Genomic DNA, 27,098 nt, shown 5'->3' with positions numbered 1-27,098 from the left:
AAATATATATTTTTGCTTGAAAACAAGCGATGTATCAGTTCGATCGTACCCCCATACTAGCCATTTTGAGACTTTCGGAAGAGTTAACGCTCTTAACTGCTTGGTTTCGAAGATTAAAATTTTAATTTTTAATATCGCATAGAACTAACGTGCAGCCTCTATACGTTATGTTTAAAAAAAATATATAAATTTTTTTTTCAAAATGGCGGCTATCGTAAAAATTCAAAGTGTCATAACTTTGCTAAATAAAATCCTACTGAAAAATGTCGTATGCAAAAAGTGTTTGGAATTTTATTTTGCATATAAAAGCAATTTTTAATTATTTTTTTTTTAATAAAAACCGAGTCTTACCATATATTGACCGAGACCTCGAACGAGCTTTTATGCGACTCTGCATACAGTTAACGCTCGTATGAAGCTTCTATTTAAGAAATTGACTTGAATTTTTTATACCAAATAGAGCTTTTAACTATACTTACGATACTGTACAAAAAAATTAAAAATTAAAAAATAAAAGTATTTTTTTTTCAAAACACGTTTAGTGTGATGAGTCGATCGACCCACCATACATACGCTCATAAGATTTTCAATATAGTTAAGGTCAGTGTGAGCTTATTTATACATATTTGAATTTCAAAATTTTGTGACAGTATAGAATTCTTAAGCATCCTGTGTATGTTTGTTAGCAAAATCCATTTTGTCAATTTTTTGCAAAATGGCGACAAGTATTAAAATTCAATCACTTATTACTCAGTAGTGTTCAATTTTGTCAAAAAGGTCTCTATACATGAAATGTTGAGAAGCCTAAAGCTCATCTAAGTAAAATATAAAAAATATATATTTTTGCTTGAAAACAAGCGATGTATCAGTTCGATCGTACCCCCATACTAGCCATTTTGAGACTTTCGGAAGAGTTAACGCTCTTAACTGCTTGGTTTCGAAGATTAAAATTTTAATTTTTAATATCGCATAGAACTAACGTGCAGCCCCTATACGTTATGTTTAAAAAAAATATATAAATTTTTTTTTCAAAATGGCGGCTATCGTAAAAATTCAAAGTGTCATAACTTTGCTAAATCAAATCCTACTGAAAAATGTCTTATGCAAAAAGTGTTTGGAATTTTATTTTGCATATAAAAGCAATTTTTAATTATTTTTTTTTTAATAAAAACCGAGTCTTACCATATATTGACCGAGACCTCGAACGAGCTTTTATGCGACTCTGCATACAGTTAACGCTCGTATGAAGCTTCTATTTAAGAAATTGACTTGAATTTTTTATACCAAATAGAGCTTTCAACTATACTTACGATACTATACAAAAAAATTAAAAATTAAAAAATAAAAGTATTTTTTTTTCAAAACACGTTTAGTGTGATGAGTCGATCGACCCACCATACATACGCTCATAAGATTTTCAATATAGTTAAGGTCAGTGTGAGCTTATTTATACATATTTGAATTTCAAAATTTTGTGACAGTATAGAATTCTTAAGCATCCTGTGTATGTTTGTTAGCAAAATCCATTTTGTCAATTTTTTGCAAAATGGCGACAAGTATTAAAATTCAATCACTTATTACTCAGTAGTGTTCAATTTTGTCAAAAAGGTCTCTATACATGAAATGTTGAGAAGCCTAAAGCTCATCTAAGTAAAATATAAAAAATATATATTTTTGCTTGAAAACAAGCGATGTATCAGTTCGATCGTACCCCCATACTAGCCATTTTGAGACTTTCGGAAGAGTTAACGCTCTTAACTGCTTGGTTTCGAAGATTAAAATTTTAATTTTTAATATCGCATAGAACTAACGTGCAGCCCCTATACGTTATGTTTAAAAAAAATATATAAAATTTTTTTTTAAAAATGGCGGCTATCGTAAAAATTCAAAGTGTCATAACTTTGCTAAATCAAATCCTACTGAAAAATGTCGTATGCAAAAAGTGTTTGGAATTTTATTTTGCATATAAAAGCAATTTTTAATTATTTTTTTTTTAATAAAAACCGAGTCTTACCATATATTGACCGAGACCTCGAACGAGCTTTTATGCGACTCTGCATACAGTTAACGCTCGTATGAAGCTTCTATTTAAGAAATTGACTTGAATTTTTTATACCAAATAGAGCTTTCAACTATACTTACGATACTATACAAAAAAATTAAAAATTAAAAAATAAAAGTATTTTTTTTTCAAAACACGTTTAGTGTGATGAGTCGATCGACCCACCATACATACGCTCATAAGATTTTCAATATAGTTAAGGTCAGTGTGAGCTTATTTATACATATTTGAATTTCAAAATTTTGTGACAGTATAGAATTCTTAAGCATCCTGTGTATGTTTGTTAGCAAAATCCATTTTGTCAATTTTTTGCAAAATGGCGACAAGTATTAAAATTCAATCACTTATTACTCAGTAGTGTTCAATTTTGTCAAAAAGGTCTCTATACATGAAATGTTGAGAAGCCTAAAGTTCATCTAAGTAAAATATAAAAAATATATATTTTTGCTTGAAAACAAGCGATGTATCAGTTCGATCGTACCCCCATACTAGCCATTTTGAGACTTTCGGAAGAGTTAACGCTCTTAACTGCTTGGTTTCGAAGATTAAAATTTTAATTTTTAATATCGCATAGAACTAACGTGCAGCCTCTATACGTTATGTTTAAAAAAAATATATAAATTTTTTTTTCAAAATGGCGGCTATCGTAAAAATTCAAAGTGTCATAACTTTGCTAAATAAAATCCTACTGAAAAATGTCGTATGCAAAAAGTGTTTGGAATTTTATTTTGCATATAAAAGCAATTTTTAATTATTTTTTTTTTAATAAAAACCGAGTCTTACCATATATTGACCGAGACCTCGAACGAGCTTTTATGCGACTCTGCATACAGTTAACGCTCGTATGAAGCTTCTATTTAAGAAATTGACTTGAATTTTTTATACCAAATAGAGCTTTTAACTATACTTACGATACTGTACAAAAAAATTAAAAATTAAAAAATAAAAGTATTTTTTTTTCAAAACACGTTTAGTGTGATGAGTCGATCGACCCACCATACATACGCTCATAAGATTTTCAATATAGTTAAGGTCAGTGTGAGCTTATTTATACATATTTGAATTTCAAAATTTTGTGACAGTATAGAATTCTTAAGCATCCTGTGTATGTTTGTTAGCAAAATCCATTTTGTCAATTTTTTGCAAAATGGCGACAAGTATTAAAATTCAATCACTTATTACTCAGTAGTGTTCAATTTTGTCAAAAAGGTCTCTATACATGAAATGTTGAGAAGCCTAAAGCTCATCTAAGTAAAATATAAAAAATATATATTTTTGCTTGAAAACAAGCGATGTATCAGTTCGATCGTACCCCCATACTAGCCATTTTGAGACTTTCGGAAGAGTTAACGCTCTTAACTGCTTGGTTTCGAAGATTAAAATTTTAATTTTTAATATCGCATAGAACTAACGTGCAGCCCCTATACGTTATGTTTAAAAAAAATATATAAAATTTTTTTTCAAAATGGCGGCTATCGTAAAAATTTAAAGTGTCATTACTTTGCTAAATCAAATCCTACTGAAAAATGTCGTATGCAAAAAGTGTTTGGAATTTTATTTTGCATATAAAAGCAATTTTTAATTATTTTTTTTTTAATAAAAACCGAGTCTTACCATATATTGACCGAGACCTCGAACGAGCTTTTATGCGACTCTGCATACAGTTAACGCTCGTATGAAGCTTCTATTTAAGAAATTGACTTGAATTTTTTATACCAAATAGAGCTTTCAACTATACTTACGATACTATACAAAAAAATTAAAAATTAAAAAATAAAAGTATTTTTTTTTCAAAACACGTTTAGTGTGATGAGTCGATCGACCCACCATACATACGCTCATAAGATTTTCAATATAGTTAAGGTCAGTGTGAGCTTATTTATACATATTTGAATTTCAAAATTTTGTGACAGTATAGAATTCTTAAGCATCCTGTGTATGTTTGTTAGCAAAATCCATTTTGTCAATTTTTTGCAAAATGGCGACAAGTATTAAAATTCAATCACTTATTACTTAGTAGTGTTCAATTTTGTCAAAAAGGTCTCTATACATGAAATGTTGAGAAGCCTAAAGCTCATCTAAGTAAAATATAAAAAATATATATTTTTGCTTGAAAACAAGCGATGTATCAGTTCGATCGTACCCCCATACTAGCCATTTTGAGACTTTCGGAAGAGTTAACGCTCTTAACTGCTTGGTTTCGAAGATTAAAATTTTAATTTTTAATATCGCATAGAACTAACGTGCAGCCCCTATACGTTATGTTTAAAAAAAATATATAAAATTTTTTTTTAAAAATGGCGGCTATCGTAAAAATTCAAAGTGTCATAACTTTGCTAAATCAAATCCTACTGAAAAATGTCGTATGCAAAAAGTGTTTGGAATTTTATTTTGCATATAAAAGCAATTTTTAATTATTTTTTTTTTAATAAAAACCGAGTCTTACCATATATTGACCGAGACCTCGAACGAGCTTTTATGCGACTCTGCATACAGTTAACGCTCGTATGAAGCTTCTATTTAAGAAATTGACTTGAATTTTTTATACCAAATAGAGCTTTCAACTATACTTACGATACTATACAAAAAAATTAAAAATTAAAAAATAAAAGTATTTTTTTTTCAAAACACGTTTAGTGTGATGAGTCGATCGACCCACCATACATACGCTCATAAGATTTTCAATATAGTTAAGGTCAGTGTGAGCTTATTTATACATATTTGAATTTCAAAATTTTGTGACAGTATAGAATTCTTAAGCATCCTGTGTATGTTTGTTAGCAAAATCCATTTTGTCAATTTTTTGCAAAATGGCGACAAGTATTAAAATTCAATCACTTATTACTCAGTAGTGTTCAATTTTGTCAAAAAGGTCTCTATACATGAAATGTTGAGAAGCCTAAAGCTCATCTAAGTAAAATATAAAAAATATATATTTTTGCTTGAAAACAAGCGATGTATCAGTTCGATCGTACCCCCATACTAGCCATTTTGAGACTTTCGGAAGAGTTAACGCTCTTAACTGCTTGGTTTCGAAGATTAAAATTTTAATTTTTAATATCGCATAGAACTAACGTGCAGCCCCTATACGTTATGTTTAAAAAAAATATATAAATTTTTTTTTCAAAATGGCGGCTATCGTAAAAATTCAAAGTGTCATAACTTTGCTAAATCAAATTCTACTGAAAAATGTCGTATGCAAAAAGTGTTTGGAATTTTATTTTGCATATAAAAGCAATTTTTAATTATTTTTTTTTTAATAAAAACCGAGTCTTACCATATATTGACCGAGACCTCGAACGAGCTTTTATGCGACTCTGCATACAGTTAACGCTCGTATGAAGCTTCTATTTAAGAAATTGACTTAAATTTTTTATACCAAATAGAGCTTTCAACTATACTTACGATACTGTACAAAAAAATTAAAAATTAAAAAATAAAAGTATTTTTTTTTCAAAACACGTTTAGTGTGATGAGTCGATCGACCCACCATACATACGCTCATAAGATTTTCAATATAGTTAAGGTCAGTGTGAGCTTATTTATACATATTTGAATTTCAAAATTTTGTGACAGTATAGAATTCTTAAGCATCCTGTGTATGTTTGTTAGCAAAATCCATTTTGTCAATTTTTTGCAAAATGGCGACAAGTATTAAAATTCAATCACTTATTACTCAGTAGTGTTCAATTTTGTCAAAAAGGTCTCTATACATGAAATGTTGAGAAGCCTAAAGCTCATCTAAGTAAAATATAAAAAATATATATTTTTGCTTGAAAACAAGCGATGTATCAGTTCGATCGTACCCCCATACTAGCCATTTTGAGACTTTCGGAAGAGTTAACGCTCTTAACTGCTTGGTTTCGAAGATTAAAATTTTAATTTTTAATATCGCATAGAACTAACGTGCAGCCCCTATACGTTATGTTTAAAAAAAATATATAAATTTTTTTTTCAAAATGGCGGCTATCGTAAAAATTCAAAGTGTCATAACTTTGCTAAATCAAATCCTACTGAAAAATGTCGTATGCAAAAAGTGTTTGGAATTTTATTTTGCATATAAAAGCAATTTTTAATTATTTTTTTTTTAATAAAAACCGAGTCTTACCATATATTGACCGAGACCTCGAACGAGCTTTTATGCGACTCTGCATACAGTTAACGCTCGTATGAAGCTTCTATTTAAGAAATTGACTTGAATTTTTTATACCAAATAGAGCTTTTAACTATACTTACGATACTGTACAAAAAAATTAAAAATTAAAAAATAAAAGTATTTTTTTTTCAAAACACGTTTAGTGTGATGAGTCGATCGACCCACCATACATACGCTCATAAGATTTTCAATATAGTTAAGGTCAGTGTGAGCTTATTTATACATATTTGAATTTCAAAATTTTGTGACAGTATAGAATTCTTAAGCATCCTGTGTATGTTTGTTAGCAAAATCCATTTTGTCAATTTTTTGCAAAATGGCGACAAGTATTAAAATTCAATCACTTATTACTCAGTAGTGTTCAATTTTGTCAAAAAGGTCTCTATACATGAAATGTTGAGAAGCCTAAAGCTCATCTAAGTAAAATATAAAAAATATATATTTTTGCTTGAAAACAAGCGATGTATCAGTTCGATCGTACCCCCATACTAGCCATTTTGAGACTTTCGGAAGAGTTAACGCTCTTAACTGCTTGGTTTCGAAGATTAAAATTTTAATTTTTAATATCGCATAGAACTAACGTGCAGCCCCTATACGTTATGTTTAAAAAAAATATATAAAATTTTTTTTCAAAATGGCGGCTATCGTAAAAATTTAAAGTGTCATTACTTTGCTAAATCAAATCCTACTGAAAAATGTCGTATGCAAAAAGTGTTTGGAATTTTATTTTGCATATAAAAGCAATTTTTAATTATTTTTTTTTTAATAAAAACCGAGTCTTACCATATATTGACCGAGACCTCGAACGAGCTTTTATGCGACTCTGCATACAGTTAACGCTCGTATGAAGCTTCTATTTAAGAAATTGACTTGAATTTTTTATACCAAATAGAGCTTTCAACTATACTTACGATACTATACAAAAAAATTAAAAATTAAAAAATAAAAGTATTTTTTTTTCAAAACACGTTTAGTGTGATGAGTCGATCGACCCACCATACATACGCTCATAAGATTTTCAATATAGTTAAGGTCAGTGTGAGCTTATTTATACATATTTGAATTTCAAAATTTTGTGACAGTATAGAATTCTTAAGCATCCTGTGTATGTTTGTTAGCAAAATCCATTTTGTCAATTTTTTGCAAAATGGCGACAAGTATTAAAATTCAATCACTTATTACTTAGTAGTGTTCAATTTTGTCAAAAAGGTCTCTATACATGAAATGTTGAGAAGCCTAAAGCTCATCTAAGTAAAATATAAAAAATATATATTTTTGCTTGAAAACAAGCGATGTATCAGTTCGATCGTACCCCCATACTAGCCATTTTGAGACTTTCGGAAGAGTTAACGCTCTTAACTGCTTGGTTTCGAAGATTAAAATTTTAATTTTTAATATCGCATAGAACTAACGTGCAGCCCCTATACGTTATGTTTAAAAAAAATATATAAAATTTTTTTTTAAAAATGGCGGCTATCGTAAAAATTCAAAGTGTCATAACTTTGCTAAATCAAATCCTACTGAAAAATGTCGTATGCAAAAAGTGTTTGGAATTTTATTTTGCATATAAAAGCAATTTTTAATTATTTTTTTTTTAATAAAAACCGAGTCTTACCATATATTGACCGAGACCTCGAACGAGCTTTTATGCGACTCTGCATACAGTTAACGCTCGTATGAAGCTTCTATTTAAGAAATTGACTTGAATTTTTTATACCAAATAGAGCTTTCAACTATACTTACGATACTATACAAAAAAATTAAAAATTAAAAAATAAAAGTATTTTTTTTTCAAAACACGTTTAGTGTGATGAGTCGATCGACCCACCATACATACGCTCATAAGATTTTCAATATAGTTAAGGTCAGTGTGAGCTTATTTATACATATTTGAATTTCAAAATTTTGTGACAGTATAGAATTCTTAAGCATCCTGTGTATGTTTGTTAGCAAAATCCATTTTGTCAATTTTTTGCAAAATGGCGACAAGTATTAAAATTCAATCACTTATTACTCAGTAGTGTTCAATTTTGTCAAAAAGGTCTCTATACATGAAATGTTGAGAAGCCTAAAGCTCATCTAAGTAAAATATAAAAAATATATATTTTTGCTTGAAAACAAGCGATGTATCAGTTCGATCGTACCCCCATACTAGCCATTTTGAGACTTTCGGAAGAGTTAACGCTCTTAACTGCTTGGTTTCGAAGATTAAAATTTTAATTTTTAATATCGCATAGAACTAACGTGCAGCCCCTATACGTTATGTTTAAAAAAAATATATAAATTTTTTTTTCAAAATGGCGGCTATCGTAAAAATTCAAAGTGTCATAACTTTGCTAAATCAAATTCTACTGAAAAATGTCGTATGCAAAAAGTGTTTGGAATTTTATTTTGCATATAAAAGCAATTTTTAATTATTTTTTTTTTAATAAAAACCGAGTCTTACCATATATTGACCGAGACCTCGAACGAGCTTTTATGCGACTCTGCATACAGTTAACGCTCGTATGAAGCTTCTATTTAAGAAATTGACTTAAATTTTTTATACCAAATAGAGCTTTCAACTATACTTACGATACTGTACAAAAAAATTAAAAATTAAAAAATAAAAGTATTTTTTTTTCAAAACACGTTTAGTGTGATGAGTCGATCGACCCACCATACATACGCTCATAAGATTTTCAATATAGTTAAGGTCAGTGTGAGCTTATTTATACATATTTGAATTTCAAAATTTTGTGACAGTATAGAATTCTTAAGCATCCTGTGTATGTTTGTTAGCAAAATCCATTTTGTCAATTTTTTGCAAAATGGCGACAAGTATTAAAATTCAATCACTTATTACTCAGTAGTGTTCAATTTTGTCAAAAAGGTCTCTATACATGAAATGTTGAGAAGCCTAAAGCTCATCTAAGTAAAATATAAAAAATATATATTTTTGCTTGAAAACAAGCGATGTATCAGTTCGATCGTACCCCCATACTAGCCATTTTGAGACTTTCGGAAGAGTTAACGCTCTTAACTGCTTGGTTTCGAAGATTAAAATTTTAATTTTTAATATCGCATAGAACTAACGTGCAGCCCCTATACGTTATGTTTAAAAAAAATATATAAAATTTTTTTTCAAAATGGCGGCTATCGTAAAAATTTAAAGTGTCATTACTTTGCTAAATCAAATCCTACTGAAAAATGTCGTATGCAAAAAGTGTTTGGAATTTTATTTTGCATATAAAAGCAATTTTTAATTATTTTTTTTTTAATAAAAACCGAGTCTTACCATATATTGACCGAGACCTCGAACGAGCTTTTATGCGACTCTGCATACAGTTAACGCTCGTATGAAGCTTCTATTTAAGAAATTGACTTGAATTTTTTATACCAAATAGAGCTTTCAACTATACTTACGATACTATACAAAAAAATTAAAAATTAAAAAATAAAAGTATTTTTTTTTCAAAACACGTTTAGTGTGATGAGTCGATCGACCCACCATACATACGCTCATAAGATTTTCAATATAGTTAAGGTCAGTGTGAGCTTATTTATACATATTTGAATTTCAAAATTTTGTGACAGTATAGAATTCTTAAGCATCCTGTGTATGTTTGTTAGCAAAATCCATTTTGTCAATTTTTTGCAAAATGGCGACAAGTATTAAAATTCAATCACTTATTACTTAGTAGTGTTCAATTTTGTCAAAAAGGTCTCTATACATGAAATGTTGAGAAGCCTAAAGCTCATCTAAGTAAAATATAAAAAATATATATTTTTGCTTGAAAACAAGCGATGTATCAGTTCGATCGTACCCCCATACTAGCCATTTTGAGACTTTCGGAAGAGTTAACGCTCTTAACTGCTTGGTTTCGAAGATTAAAATTTTAATTTTTAATATCGCATAGAACTAACGTGCAGCCCCTATACGTTATGTTTAAAAAAAATATATAAAATTTTTTTTTAAAAATGGCGGCTATCGTAAAAATTCAAAGTGTCATAACTTTGCTAAATCAAATCCTACTGAAAAATGTCGTATGCAAAAAGTGTTTGGAATTTTATTTTGCATATAAAAGCAATTTTTAATTATTTTTTTTTTAATAAAAACCGAGTCTTACCATATATTGACCGAGACCTCGAACGAGCTTTTATGCGACTCTGCATACAGTTAACGCTCGTATGAAGCTTCTATTTAAGAAATTGACTTGAATTTTTTATACCAAATAGAGCTTTCAACTATACTTACGATACTATACAAAAAAATTAAAAATTAAAAAATAAAAGTATTTTTTTTTCAAAACACGTTTAGTGTGATGAGTCGATCGACCCACCATACATACGCTCATAAGATTTTCAATATAGTTAAGGTCAGTGTGAGCTTATTTATACATATTTGAATTTCAAAATTTTGTGACAGTATAGAATTCTTAAGCATCCTGTGTATGTTTGTTAGCAAAATCCATTTTGTCAATTTTTTGCAAAATGGCGACAAGTATTAAAATTCAATCACTTATTACTCAGTAGTGTTCAATTTTGTCAAAAAGGTCTCTATACATGAAATGTTGAGAAGCCTAAAGCTCATCTAAGTAAAATATAAAAAATATATATTTTTGCTTGAAAACAAGCGATGTATCAGTTCGATCGTACCCCCATACTAGCCATTTTGAGACTTTCGGAAGAGTTAACGCTCTTAACTGCTTGGTTTCGAAGATTAAAATTTTAATTTTTAATATCGCATAGAACTAACGTGCAGCCCCTATACGTTATGTTTAAAAAAAATATATAAATTTTTTTTTCAAAATGGCGGCTATCGTAAAAATTCAAAGTGTCATAACTTTGCTAAATCAAATTCTACTGAAAAATGTCGTATGCAAAAAGTGTTTGGAATTTTATTTTGCATATAAAAGCAATTTTTAATTATTTTTTTTTTAATAAAAACCGAGTCTTACCATATATTGACCGAGACCTCGAACGAGCTTTTATGCGACTCTGCATACAGTTAACGCTCGTATGAAGCTTCTATTTAAGAAATTGACTTAAATTTTTTATACCAAATAGAGCTTTCAACTATACTTACGATACTGTACAAAAAAATTAAAAATTAAAAAATAAAAGTATTTTTTTTTCAAAACACGTTTAGTGTGATGAGTCGATCGACCCACCATACATACGCTCATAAGATTTTCAATATAGTTAAGGTCAGTGTGAGCTTATTTATACATATTTGAATTTCAAAATTTTGTGACAGTATAGAATTCTTAAGCATCCTGTGTATGTTTGTTAGCAAAATCCATTTTGTCAATTTTTTGCAAAATGGCGACAAGTATTAAAATTCAATCACTTATTACTCAGTAGTGTTCAATTTTGTCAAAAAGGTCTCTATACATGAAATGTTGAGAAGCCTAAAGCTCATCTAAGTAAAATATAAAAAATATATATTTTTGCTTGAAAACAAGCGATGTATCAGTTCGATCGTACCCCCATACTAGCCATTTTGAGACTTTCGGAAGAGTTAACGCTCTTAACTGCTTGGTTTCGAAGATTAAAATTTTAATTTTTAATATCGCATAGAACTAACGTGCAGCCCCTATACGTTATGTTTAAAAAAAATATATAAATTTTTTTTTCAAAATGGCGGCTATCGTAAAAATTCAAAGTGTCATAACTTTGCTAAATCAAATCCTACTGAAAAATGTCGTATGCAAAAAGTGTTTGGAATTTTATTTTGCACATAAAAGCAATTTTTAATTATTTTTTTTTTAATAAAAACCGAGTCTTACCATATATTGACCGAGACCTCGAACGAGCTTTTATGCGACTCTGCATACAGTTAACGCTCGTATGAAGCTTCTATTTAAGAAATTGACTTGAATTTTTTATACAAAATAGAGCTTTCAACTATACTTACGATACTATACAAAAAAATTAAAAATTAAAAAATAAAAGTATTTTTTTTTCAAAACACGTTTAGTGTGATGAGTCGATCGACCCACCATACATACGCTCATAAGATTTTCAATATAGTTAAGGTCAGTGTGAGCTTATTTATACATATTTGAATTTCAAAATTTTGTGACAGTATAGAATTCTTAAGCATCCTGTGTATGTTTGTTAGCAAAATCCATTTTGTCAATTTTTTGCAAAATGGCGACAAGTATTAAAATTCAATCACTTATTACTCAGTAGTGTTCAATTTTGTCAAAAAGGTCTCTATACATGAAATGTTGAGAAGCCTAAAGCTCATCTAAGTAAAATATAAAAAATATATATTTTTGCTTGAAAACAAGCGATGTATCAGTTCGATCGTACCCCCATACTAGCCATTTTGAGACTTTCGGAAGAGTTAACGCTCTTAACTGCTTGGTTTCGAAGATTAAAATTTTAATTTTTAATATCGCATAGAACTAACGTGCAGCCCCTATACGTTATGTTTAAAAAAAATATATAAATTTTTTTTTCAAAATGGCGGCTATCGTAAAAATTCAAAGTGTCATAACTTTGCTAAATCAAATTCTACTGAAAAATGTCGTATGCAAAAAGTGTTTGGAATTTTATTTTGCATATAAAAGCAATTTTTAATTATTTTTTTTTTAATAAAAACCGAGTCTTACCATATATTGACCGAGACCTCGAACGAGCTTTTATGCGACTCTGCATACAGTTAACGCTCGTATGAAGCTTCTATTTAAGAAATTGACTTGAATTTTTTATACCAAATAGAGCTTTCAACTATACTTACGATACTGTACAAAAAAATTAAAAATTAAAAAATAAAAGTATTTTTTTTTCAAAACACGTTTAGTGTGATGAGTCGATCGACCCACCATACATACGCTCATAAGATTTTCAATATAGTTAAGGTCAGTGTGAGCTTATTTATACATATTTGAATTTCAAAATTTTGTGACAGTATAGAATTCTTAAGCATCCTGTGTATGTTTGTTAGCAAAATCCATTTTGTCAATTTTTTGCAAAATGGCGACAAGTATTAAAATTCAATCACTTATTACTCAGTAGTGTTCAATTTTGTCAAAAAGGTCTCTATACATGAAATGTTGAGAAGCCTAAAGCTCATCTAAGTAAAATATAAAAAATATATATTTTTGCTTGAAAACAAGCGATGTATCAGTTCGATCGTACCCCCATACTAGCCATTTTGAGACTTTCGGAAGAGTTAACGCTCTTAACTGCTTGGTTTCGAAGATTAAAATTTTAATTTTTAATATCGCATAGAACTAACGTGCAGCCCCTATACGTTATGTTTAAAAAAAATATATAAAATTTTTTTTCAAAATGGCGGCTATCGTAAAAAATTAAAGTGTCATAACATTGCTAAATCAAATCCTACTGAAAAATGTCGTATGCAAAAAGTGTTTGGAATTTTATTTTGCATATAAAAGCAATTTTTAATTATTTTTTTTTTAATAAAAACCGAGTCTTACCATATATTGACCGAGACCTCGAACGAGCTTTTATGCGACTCTGCATACAGTTAACGCTCGTATGAAGCTTCTATTTAAGAAATTGACTTGAATTTTTTATACCAAATAGAGCTTTCAACTATACTTACGATACTATACAAAAAAATTAAAAATTAAAAAATAAAAGTATTTTTTTTTCAAAACACGTTTAGTGTGATGAGTCGATCGACCCACCATACATACGCTCATAAGATTTTCAATATAGTTAAGGTCAGTGTGAGCTTATTTATACATATTTGAATTTCAAAATTTTGTGACAGTATAGAATTCTTAAGCATCCTGTGTATGTTTGTTAGCAAAATCCATTTTGTCAATTTTTTGCAAAATGGCGACAAGTATTAAAATTCAATCACTTATTACTCAGTAGTGTTCAATTTTGTCAAAAAGGTCTCTATACATGAAATGTTGAGAAGCCTAAAGCTCATCTAAGTAAAATATAAAAAATATATATTTTTGCTTGAAAACAAGCGATGTATCAGTTCGATCGTACCCCCATACTAGCCATTTTGAGACTTTCGGAAGAGTTAACGCTCTTAACTGCTTGGTTTCGAAGATTAAAATTTTAATTTTTAATATCGCATAGAACTAACGTGCAGCCCCTATACGTTATGTTTAAAAAAAATATATAAAATTTTTTTTTAAAAATAGCGGCTATCGTAAAAATTCAAAGTGTCATAACTTTGCTAAATCAAATCCTACTGAAAAATGTCGTATGCAAAAAGTGTTTGGAATTTTATTTTGCATATAAAAGCAATTTTTAATTATTTTTTTTTTAATAAAAACCGAGTCTTACCATATATTGACCGAGACCTCGAACGAGCTTTTATGCGACTCTGCATACAGTTAACGCTCGTATGAAGCTTCTATTTAAGAAATTGACTTGAATTTTTTATACCAAATAGAGCTTTCAACTATACTTACGATACTATACAAAAAAATTAAAAATTAAAAAATAAAAGTATTTTTTTTTCAAAACACGTTTAGTGTGATGAGTCGATCGACCCACCATACATACGCTCATAAGATTTTCAATATAGTTAAGGTCAGTGTGAGCTTATTTATACATATTTGAATTTCAAAATTTTGTGACAGTATAGAATTCTTAAGCATCCTGTGTATGTTTGTTAGCAAAATCCATTTTGTCAATTTTTTGCAAAATGGCGACAAGTATTAAAATTCAATCACTTATTACTCAGTAGTGTTCAATTTTGTCAAAAAGGTCTCTATACATGAAATGTTGAGAAGCCTAAAGCTCATCTAAGTAAAATATAAAAAATATATATTTTTGCTTGAAAACAAGCGATGTATCAGTTCGATCGTACCCCCATACTAGCCATTTTGAGACTTTCGGAAGAGTTAACGCTCTTAACTGCTTGGTTTCGAAGATTAAAATTTTAATTTTTAATATCGCATAGAACTAACGTGCAGCACCTATACGTTATGTTTAAAAAAAATATATAAAATTTTTTTTCAAAATGGCGGCTATCGTAAAAATTCAAAGTGTCATAACTTTGCTAAATCAAATCCTACTGAAAAATGTCGTATGCAAAAAGTGTTTGGAATTTTATTTTGCATATAAAAGCAATTTTTAATTATTTTTTTTTTAATAAAAACCGAGTCTTACCATATATTGACCGAGACCTCGAACGAGCTTTTATGCGACTCTGCATACAGTTAACGCTCGTATGAAGCTTCTATTTAAGAAATTGACTTGAATTTTTTATACCAAATAGAGCTTTCAACTATACTTACGATACTATACAAAAAAATTAAAAATTAAAAAATAAAAGTATTTTTTTTTCAAAACACGTTTAGTGTGATGAGTCGATCGACCCACCATACATACGCTCATAAGATTTTCAATATAGTTAAGGTCAGTGTGAGCTTATTTATACATATTTGAATTTCAAAATTTTGTGACAGTATAGAATTCTTAAGCATCCTGTGTATGTTTGTTAGCAAAATCCATTTTGTCAATTTTTTGCAAAATGGCGACAAGTATTAAAATTCAATCACTTATTACTCAGTAGTGTTCAATTTTGTCAAAAAGGTCTCTATACATGAAATGTTGAGAAGCCTAAAGCTCATCTAAGTAAAATATAAAAAATATATATTTTTGCTTGAAAACAAGCGATGTATCAGTTCGATCGTACCCCCATACTAGCCATTTTGAGACTTTCGGAAGAGTTAACGCTCTTAACTGCTTGGTTTCGAAGATTAAAATTTTAATTTTTAATATCGCATAGAACTAACGTGCAGCCCCTATACGTTATGTTTAAAAAAAATATATAAAATTTTTTTTCAAAATGGCGGCTATCGTAAAAATTCAAAGTGTCATAACTTTGCTAAATCAAATCCTACTGAAAAATGTCGTATGCAAAAAGTGTTTGGAATTTTATTTTGCATATAAAAGCAATTTTTAATTATTTTTTTTTTAATAAAAACCGAGTCTTACCATATATTGACCGAGACCTCGAACGAGCTTTTATGCGACTCTGCATACAGTTAACGCTCGTATGAAGCTTCTATTTAAGAAATTGACTTGAATTTTTTATACCAAATAGAGCTTTCAACTATACTTACGATACTATACAAAAAAATTAAAAATTAAAAAATAAAAGTATTTTTTTTTCAAAACACGTTTAGTGTGATGAGTCGATCGACCCACCATACATACGCTCATAAGATTTTCAATATAGTTAAGGTCAGTGTGAGCTTATTTATACATATTTGAATTTCAAAATTTTGTGACAGTATAGAATTCTTAAGCATCCTGTGTATGTTTGTTAGCAAAATCCATTTTGTCAATTTTTTGCAAAATGGCGACAAGTATTAAAATTCAATCACTTATTACTCAGTAGTGTTCAATTTTGTCAAAAAGGTCTCTATACATGAAATGTTGAGAAGCCTAAAGCTCATCTAAGTAAAATATAAAAAATATATATTTTTGCTTGAAAACAAGCGATGTATCAGTTCGATCGTACCCCCATACTAGCCATTTTGAGACTTTCGGAAGAGTTAACGCTCTTAACTGCTTGGTTTCGAAGATTAAAATTTTAATTTTCAATATCGCATAGAACTAACGTGCAGCCCCTTACGTTATGTTTAAAAAAAATATATAAATTTTTTTTTCAAAATGGCGGCTATCGTAAAAATTCAAAGTGTCATAACTTTGCTAAATCAAATCCTACTGAAAAATGTCGTATGCAAAAAGTGTTTGGAATTTTATTTTGCATATAAAAGCAATTTTTAATTATTTTTTTTTTAATAAAAACCGAGTCTTACCATATATTGACCGAGACCTCGAACGAGCTTTTATGCGACTCTGCATACAGTTAACGCTCGTATGAAGCTTCTATTTAAGAAATTGACTTGAATTTTTTATACCAAATAGAGCTTTCAACTATACTTACGATACTATACAAAAAAATTAAAAATTAAAAAATAAAAGTATTTTTTTTTCAAAACACGTTTAGTGTGATGAGTCGATCGACCCACCATACATACGCTCATAAGATTTTCAATATAGTTAAGGTCAGTGTGAGCTTATTTATACATATTTGAATTTCAAAATTTTGTGACAGTATAGAATTCTTAAGCATCCTGTATATGTTTGTTAGCAAAATCCATTTTGTCAATTTTTTGCAAAATGGCGACAAGTATTAAAATTCAATCACTTATTACTCAGTAGTGTTCAATTTTGTCAAAAAGGTCTCTATACATGAAATGTTGAGAAGCCTAAAGCTCATCTAAGTAAAATATAAAAAATATATATTTTTGCTTGAAAACAAGCGATGTATCAGTTCGATCGTACCCCCATACTAGCCATTTTGAGACTTTCGGAAGAGTTAACGCTCTTAACTGCTTGGTTTCGAAGATTAAAATTTTAATTTTTAATATCGCATAGAACTAACGTGCAGCCCCTATACGTTATGTTTAAAAAAAATATATAAAAATTTTTTTCAAAATGGCGGCTATCGTAAAAATTCAAAGTGTCATAACTTTGCTAAATCAAATCCTACTGAAAAATGTCGTATGCAAAAAGTGTTTGGAATTTTATTTTGCATATAAAAGCAATTTTTAATTATTTTTTTTTTAATAAAAACCGAGTCTTACCATATATTGACCGAGACCTCGAACGAGCTTTTATGCGACTCTGCATACAGTTAACGCTCGTATGAAGCTTCTATTTAAGAAATTGACTTGAATTTTTTATACCAAATAGAGCTTTCAACTATACTTACGATACTATACAAAAAAATTAAAAATTAAAAAATAAAAGTATTTTTTTTTCAAAACACGTTTAGTGTGATGAGTCGATCGACCCACCATACATACGCTCATAAGATTTTCAATATAGTTAAGGTCAGTGTGAGCTTATTTATACATATTTGAATTTCAAAATTTTGTGACAGTATAGAATTCTTAAGCATCCTGTGTATGTTTGTTAGCAAAATCCATTTTGTCAATTTTTTGCAAAATGGCGACAAGTATTAAAATTCAATCACTTATTACTCAGTAGTGTTCAATTTTGTCAAAAAGGTCTCTATACATGAAATGTTGAGAAGCCTAAAGCTCATCTAAGTAAAATATAAAAAATATATATTTTTGCTTGAAAACAAGCGATGTATCAGTTCGATCGTACCCCCATACTAGCCATTTTGAGACTTTCGGAAGAGTTAACGCTCTTAACTGCTTGGTTTCGAAGATTAAAATTTTAATTTTTAATATCGCATAGAACTAACGTGCAGCCCCTATACGTTATGTTTAAAAAAAATATATAAAATTTTTTTTCAAAATGGCGGCTATCGTAAAAATTCAAAGTGTCATAACTTTGCTAAATCAAATCCTACTGAAAAATGTCGTATGCAAAAAGTGTTTGGAATTTTATTTTGCATATAAAAGCAATTTTTAATTATTTTTTTTTTAATAAAAACCGAGTCTTACCATATATTGACCGAGACCTCGAACGAGCTTTTATGCGACTCTGCATACAGTTAACGCTCGTATGAAGCTTCTATTTAAGAAATTGACTTGAATTTTTTATACCAAATAGAGCTTTCAACTATACTTACGATACTATACAAAAAAATTGAAAATTAAAAAATAAAAGTATTTTTTTTTCAAAACACGTTTAGTGTGATGAGTCGATCGACCCACCATACATACGCTCATAAGATTTTCAATATAGTTAAGGTCAGTGTGAGCTTATTTATACATATTTGAATTTCAAAATTTTGTGACAGTATAGAATTCTTAAGCATCCTGTGTATGTTTGTTAGCAAAATCCATTTTGTCAATTTTTTGCAAAATGGCGACAAGTATTAAAATTCAATCACTTATTACTCAGTAGTGTTCAATTTTGTCAAAAAGGTCTCTATACATGAAATGTTGAGAAGCCTAAAGCTCATCTAAGTAAAATATAAAAAATATATATTTTTGCTTGAAAACAAGCGATGTATCAGTTCGATCGTACCCCATACTAGCCATTTTGAGACTTTCGGAAGAGTTAACGCTCTTAACTGCTTGGTTTCGAAGATTAAAATTTTAATTTTTAATTACGCATCGAACTAACGTGCAGCCCCTATACGTTATGTTTAAAAAAAATATATAAAATTTTTTTTCAAAATGGCGGCTATCGTAAAAATTCAAAGTGTCATAACTTTGCTAAATCAAATCCTACTGAAAAATGTCGTATACAAAAAGTGTTTGGAATTTTATTTTGCATATAAAAGCAATTTTTAATTATTTTTTTTTTAATAAAAACCGAGTCTTACCATATATTGACCGAGACCTCGAACGAGCTTTTATGCGACTCTGCATACAGTTAACGCTCGTATGAAGCTTCTATTTAAGAAATTGACTCGAATTTTTTATACCAAATAGAGCTTTCAACTATACTTACGATACTATACAAAAAAATTAAAAATTAAAAAATAAAAGTATTTTTTTTTCAAAACACGTTTAGTGTGATGAGTCGATCGACCCACCATACATACGCTCATAAGATTTTCAATATAGTTAAGGTCAGTGTGAGCTTATTTATACATATTTGAATTTCAAAATTTTGTGACAGTATAGAATTCTTAAGCATCCTGTGTATGTTTGTTAGCAAAATCCATTTTGTCAATTTTTTGCAAAATGGCGACAAGTATTAAAATTCAATCACTTATTACTCAGTAGTGTTCAATTTTGTCAAAAAGGTCTCTATACATGAAATGTTGAGAAGCCTAAAGCTCATCTAAGTAAAATATAAAAAATATATATTTTTGCTTGAAAACAAGCGATGTATCAGTTCGATCGTACCCCCATACTAGCCATTTTGAGACTTTCGGAAGAGTTAACGCTCTTAACTGCTTGGTTTCGAAGATTAAAATTTTAATTTTTAATATCGCATAGAACTAACGTGCAGCCCCTATACGTTATGTTTAAAAAAAATATATAAAAATTTTTTTCAAAATGGCGGCTATCGTAAAAATTCAAAGTGTCATAACTTTGCTAAATCAAATCCTACTGAAAAATGTCGTATGCAAAAAGTGTTTGGAATTTAATTTTGCATATAAAAGCAATTTTTAATTATTTTTTTTTTAATAAAAACCGAGTCTTACCATATATTGACCGAGACCTCGAACGAGCTTTTATGCGACTCTGCATACAGTTAACGCTCGTATGAAGCTTCTATTTAAGAAATTGACTTGAATTTTTTATACCAAATAGAGCTTTCAACTATACTTACGATACTATACAAAAAAATTAAAAATTAAAAAATAAAAGTATTTTTTTTTCAAAACACGTTTAGTGTGATGAGTCGATCGACCCACCATACATACGCTCATAAGATTTTCAATATAGTTAAGGTCAGTGTGAGCTTATTTATACATATTTGAATTTCAAAATTTTGTGACAGTATAGAATTCTTAAGCATCCTGTGTATGTTTGTTAGCAAAATCCATTTTGTCAATTTTTTGCAAAATGGCGACAAGTATTAAAATTCAATCACTTATTACTCAGTAGTGTTCAATTTTGTCAAAAAGGTCTCTATACATGAAATGTTGAGAAGCCTAAAGCTCATCTAAGTAAAATATAAAAAATATATATTTTTGCTTGAAAACAAGCGATGTATCAGTTCGATCGTACCCCCATACTAGCCATTTTGAGACTTTCGGAAGAGTTAACGCTCTTAACTGCTTGGTTTCGAAGATTAAAATTTTAATTTTTAATATCGCATAGAACTAACGTGCAGCCCCTATACGTTATGTTTAAAAAAAATATATAAAATTTTTTTTCAAAATGGCGGCTATCGTAAAAATTCAAAGTGTCATAACTTTGCTAAATCAAATCCTACTGAAAAATGTCGTATGCAAAAAGTGTTTGGAATTTTATTTTGCATATAAAAGCAATTTTTAATTATTTTTTTTTTAATAAAAACCGAGTCTTACCATATATTGACCGAGACCTCGAACGAGCTTTTATGCGACTCTGCATACAGTTAACGCTCGTATGAAGCTTCTATTTAAGAAATTGACTTGAATTTTTTATACCAAATAGAGCTTTCAACTATACTTACGATACTATACAAAAAAATTAAAAATTAAAAAATAAAAGTATTTTTTTTTCAAAACACGTTTAGTGTGATGAGTCGATCGACCCACCATACATACGCTCATAAGATTTTCAATATAGTTAAGGTCAGTGTGAGCTTATTTATACATATTTGAATTTCAAAATTTTGTGACAGTATAGAATTCTTAAGCATCCTGTGTATGTTTGTTAGCAAAATCCATTTTGTCAATTTTTTGCAAAATGGCGACAAGTATTAAAATTCAATCACTTATTACTCAGTAGTGTTCAATTTTGTCAAAAAGGTCTCTATACATGAAATGTTGAGAAGCCTAAAGCTCATCTAAGTAAAATATAAAAAATATATATTTTTGCTTGAAAACAAGCGATGTATCAGTTCGATCGTACCCCCATACTAGCCATTTTGAGACTTTCGGAAGAGTTAACGCTCTTAACTGCTTGGTTTCGAAGATTAAAATTTTAATTTTTAATATCGCATAGAACTAACGTGCAGCCCCTATACGTTATGTTTAAAAAAAATATATAAAATTTTTTTTCAAAATGGCGGCTATCGTAAAAATTCAAAGTGTCATAACTTTGCTAAATCAAATCCTACTGAAAAATGTCGTATGCAAAAAGTGTTTGGAATTTTATTTTGCATATAAAAGCAATTTTTAATTATTTTTTTTTTAATAAAAACCGAGTCTTACCATATATTGACCGAGACCTCGAACGAGCTTTTATGCGACTCTGCATACAGTTAACGCTCGTATGAAGCTTCTATTTAAGAAATTGACTTGAATTTTTTATACCAAATAGAGCTTTCAACTATACTTACGATACTATACAAAAAAATTAAAAATTAAAAAATAAAAGTATTTTTTTTTCAAAACACGTTTAGTGTGATGAGTCGATCGACCCACCATACATACGCTCATAAGATTTTCAATATAGTTAAAGTCAGTGTGAGCTTATTTATACATATTTGAATTTCAAAATTTTGTGACAGTATAGAATTCTTAAGCATCCTGTGTATGTTTGTTAGCAAAATCCATTTTGTCAATTTTTTGCAAAATGGCGACAAGTATTAAAATTCAATCACTTATTACTCAGTAGTGTTCAATTTTGTCAAAAAGGTTTCTATACATGAAATGTTGAGAAGCCTAAAGCTCATCTAAGTAAAATATAAAAAATATATATTTTTGCTTGAAAACAAGCGATGTATCAGTTCGATCGTACCCCCATACTAGCCATTTTGAGACTTTCGGAAGAGTTAACGCTCTTAACTGCTTGGTTTCGAAGATTAAAATTTTAATTTTTAATATCGCATAGAACTAACGTGCAGCCCCTATACGTTATGTTTAAAAAAAATATATAAATTTTTTTTTCAAAATAGCGGCTATCGTAAAAATTCAAAGTGTCATAACTTTGCTAAATCAAATCCTACTGAAAAATGTCGTATGCAAAAAGTGTTTGGAATTTTATTTTGCATATAAAAGCAATTTTTAATTATTTTTTTTTTAATAAAAACCGAGTCTTACCATATATTGACCGAGACCTCGAACGAGCTTTTATGCGACTCTGCATACAGTTAACGCTCGTATGAAGCTTCTATTTAAGAAATTGACTTGAATTTTTTATACCAAATAGAGCTTTCAACTATACTTACGATACTATACAAAAAAATTAAAAATTAAAAAATAAAAGTATTTTTTTTTCAAAACACGTTTAGTGTGATGAGTCGATCGACCCACCATACATACGCTCATAAGATTTTCAATATAGTTAAGGTCAGTGTGAGCTTATTTATACATATTTGAATTTCAAAATTTTGTAACAGTATAGAATTCTTAAGCATTCTGTGTATGTTTGTTAGCAAAATCCTTTTGTCAATTTTTTGCAAAATGGCGACAAGTATTAAAATTCAATCACTTATTACTCAGTAGTGTTCAATTTTGTCAAAAAGGTCTCTATACATGAAATGTTGAGAAGCCTAAAGCTCATCTAAGTAAAATATAAAAAATATATATTTTTGCTTGAAAACAAGCGATGTATCAGTTCGATCGTACCCCCATACTAGCCATTTTGAGACTTTCGGAAGAGTTAACGCTCTTAACTGCTTGGTTTCATAGATTTTATTTTAATTTTTAATATCGCATAGAACTAACGTGCAGCCCCTATACGTTATGTTTAAAAAAAATATATAAATTTTTTTTTCAAAATGGCGGCTATCGTAAAAATTCAAAGTGTCATAACTTTGCTAAATCAAATCCTACTGAAAAATGTCGTATGCAAAAAGTGTTTGGAATTTTATTTTGCATATAAAAGCAATTTTTAATTATTTTTTTTTTTTTAAAAACCGAGTCTTACCATATATTGACCGAGACCTCGAACGAGCTTTTATGCGACTCTGCATACAGTTAACGCTCGTATGAAGCTTCTATTTAAGAAATTGACTTGAATTTTTTATACCAAATAGAGCTTTCAACTATACTTACGATACTATACAAAAAAATTAAAAATTAAAAAATAAAAGTATTTTTTTTTCAAAACACGTTTAGTGTGATGAGTCGATCGACCCACCATACATACGCTCATAAGATTTTCAATATAGTTAAGGTCAGTGTGAGCTTATTTATACATATTTGAATTTCAAAATTTTGTGACAGTATAGAATTCTTAAGCATCCTGTGTATGTTTGTTAGCAAAATCCATTTTGTCAATTTTTTGCAAAATGGCGACAAGTATTAAAATTCAATCACTTATTACTCAGTAGTGTTCAATTTTGTCAAAAAGGTCTCTATACATGAAATGTTGAGAAGCCTAAAGCTCATCTAAGTAAAATATAAAAAATATATATTTTTGCTTGAAAACAAGCGATGTATCAGTTCGATCGTACCCCCATACTAGCCATTTTGAGACTTTCGGAAGAGTTAACGCTCTTAACTGCTTGGTTTCGAAGATTAAAATTTTAATTTTTAATATCGCATAGAACTAACGTGCAGCCCCTATACGTTATGTTTAAAAAAAATATATAAAATTTTTTTTCAAAATGGCGGCTATCGTAAAAATTCAAAGTGTCATAACTTTGCTAAATCAAATCCTACTGAAAAATGTCGTATGCAAAAAGTGTTTGGAATTTTATTTTGCATATAAAAGCAATTTTTAATTATTTTTTTTTTAATAAAAACCGAGTCTTACCATATATTGACCGAGACCTCGAACGAGCTTTTATGCGACTCTGCATACAGTTAACGCTCGTATGAAGCTTCTATTTAAGAAATTGACTTGAATTTTTTATACCAAATAGAGCTTTCAACTATACTTACGATACTATACAAAAAAATTAAAAATTAAAAAATAAAAGTATTTTTTTTTCAAAACACGTTTAGTGTGATGAGTCGATCGACCCACCATACATACGCTCATAAGATTTTCAATATAGTTAAGGTCAGTGTGAGCTTATTTATACATATTTGAATTTCAAAATTTTGTGACAGTATAGAATTCTTAAGCATCCTGTGTATGTTTGTTAGCAAAATCCATTTTGTCAATTTTTTGCAAAATGGCGACAAGTATTAAAATTCAATCACTTATTACTCAGTAGTGTTCAATTTTGTCAAAAAGGTCTCTATACATGAAATGTTGAGAAGCCTAAAGCTCATCTAAGTAAAATATAAAAAATATATATTTTTGCTTGAAAACAAGCGATGTATCAGTTCGATCGTACCCCCATACTAGCCATTTTGAGACTTTCGGAAGAGTTAACGCTCTTAACTGCTTGGTTTCGAAGATTAAAATTTTAATTTTTAATATCGCATAGAACTAACGTGCAGCCCCTATACGTTATGTTTAAAAAAAATATATAAAATTTTTTTTCAAAATGGCGGCTATCGTAAAAATTCAAAGTGTCATAACTTTGCTAAATCAAATCCTACTGAAAAATGTCGTATGCAAAAAGTGTTTGGAATTTTATTTTGCATATAAAAGCAATTTTTAATTATTTTTTTTTTAATAAAAACCGAGTCTTACCATATATTGACCGAGACCTCGAACGAGCTTTTATGCGACTCTGCATACAGTTAACGCTCGTATGAAGCTTCTATTTAAGAAATTGACTTGAATTTTTTATACCAAATAGAGCTTTCAACTATACTTACGATACTATACAAAAAAATTAAAAATTAAAAAATAAAAGTATTTTTTTTTCAAAACACGTTTAGTGTGATGAGTCGATCGACCCACCATACATACGCTCATAAGATTTTCAATATAGTTAAGGTCAGTGTGAGCTTATTTATACATATTTGAATTTCAAAATTTTGTGACAGTATAGAATTCTTAAGCATCCTGTGTATGTTTGTTAGCAAAATCCATTTTGTCAATTTTTTGCAAAATGGCGACAAGTATTAAAATTCAATCACTTATTACTCAGTAGTGTTCAATTTTGTCAAAAAGGTCTCTATACATGAAATGTTGAGAAGCCTAAAGCTCATCTAAGTAAAATATAAAAAATATATATTTTTGCTTGAAAACAAGCGATGTATCAGTTCGATCGTACCCCCATACTAGCCATTTTGAGACTTTCGGAAGAGTTAACGCTCTTAACTGCTTGGTTTCGAAGATTAAAATTTTAATTTTTAATATCGCATAGAACTAACGTGCAGCCCCTATACGTTATGTTTAAAAAAAATATATAAAATTTTTTTTCAAAATGGCGGCTATCGTAAAAATTCAAAGTGTCATAACTTTGCTAAATCAAATCCTACTGAAAAATGTCGTATGCAAAAAGTGTTTGGAATTTTATTTTGCATATAAAAGCAATTTTTAATTATTTTTTTTTTAATAAAAACCGAGTCTTACCATATATTGACCGAGACCTCGAACGAGCTTTTATGCGACTCTGCATACAGTTAACGCTCGTATGAAGCTTCTATTTAAGAAATTGACTTGAATTTTTTATACCAAATAGAGCTTTCAACTATACTTACGATACTATACAAAAAAATTAAAAATTAAAAAATAAAAGTATTTTTTTTTCAAAACACGTTTAGTGTGATGAGTCGATCGACCCACCATACATACGCTCATAAGATTTTCAATATAGTTAAGGTCAGTGTGAGCTTATTTATACATATTTGAATTTCAAAATTTTGTGACAGTATAGAATTCTTAAGCATCCTGTGTATGTTTGTTAGCAAAATCCATTTTGTCAATTTTTTGCAAAATGGCGACAAGTATTAAAATTCAATCACTTATTACTCAGTAGTGTTCAATTTTGTCAAAAAGGTCTCTATACATGAAATGTTGAGAAGCCTAAAGCTCATCTAAGTAAAATATAAAAAATATATATTTTTGCTTGAAAACAAGCGATGTATCAGTTCGATCGTACCCCCATACTAGCCATTTTGAGACTTTCGGAAGAGTTAACGCTCTTAACTGCTTGGTTTCGAAGATTAAAATTTTAATTTTTAATATCGCATAGAACTAACGTGCAGCCCCTATACGTTATGTTTAAAAAAAATATATAAAATTTTTTTTCAAAATGGCGGCTATCGTAAAAATTCAAAGTGTCATAACTTTGCTAAATCAAATCCTACTGAAAAATGTCGTATGCAAAAAGTGTTTGGAATTTTATTTTGCATATAAAAGCAATTTTTAATTATTTTTTTTTTAATAAAAACCGAGTCTTACCATATATTGACCGAGACCTCGAACGAGCTTTTATGCGACTCTGCATACAGTTAACGCTCGTATGAAGCTTCTATTTAAGAAATTGACTTGAATTTTTTATACCAAATAGAGCTTTCAACTATACTTACGATACTATACAAAAAAATTAAAAATT

Source organism: Plectrocnemia conspersa, unplaced genomic scaffold (genome assembly GCF_051122295.1).
Source record: "Plectrocnemia conspersa isolate PC_06_02 unplaced genomic scaffold, ASM5112229v1 ptg000003l, whole genome shotgun sequence".
Lineage (NCBI taxonomy): Eukaryota > Metazoa > Arthropoda > Insecta > Trichoptera > Polycentropodidae > Plectrocnemia > Plectrocnemia conspersa.
Note: the sequence above shows the minus strand (reverse complement) of the source record.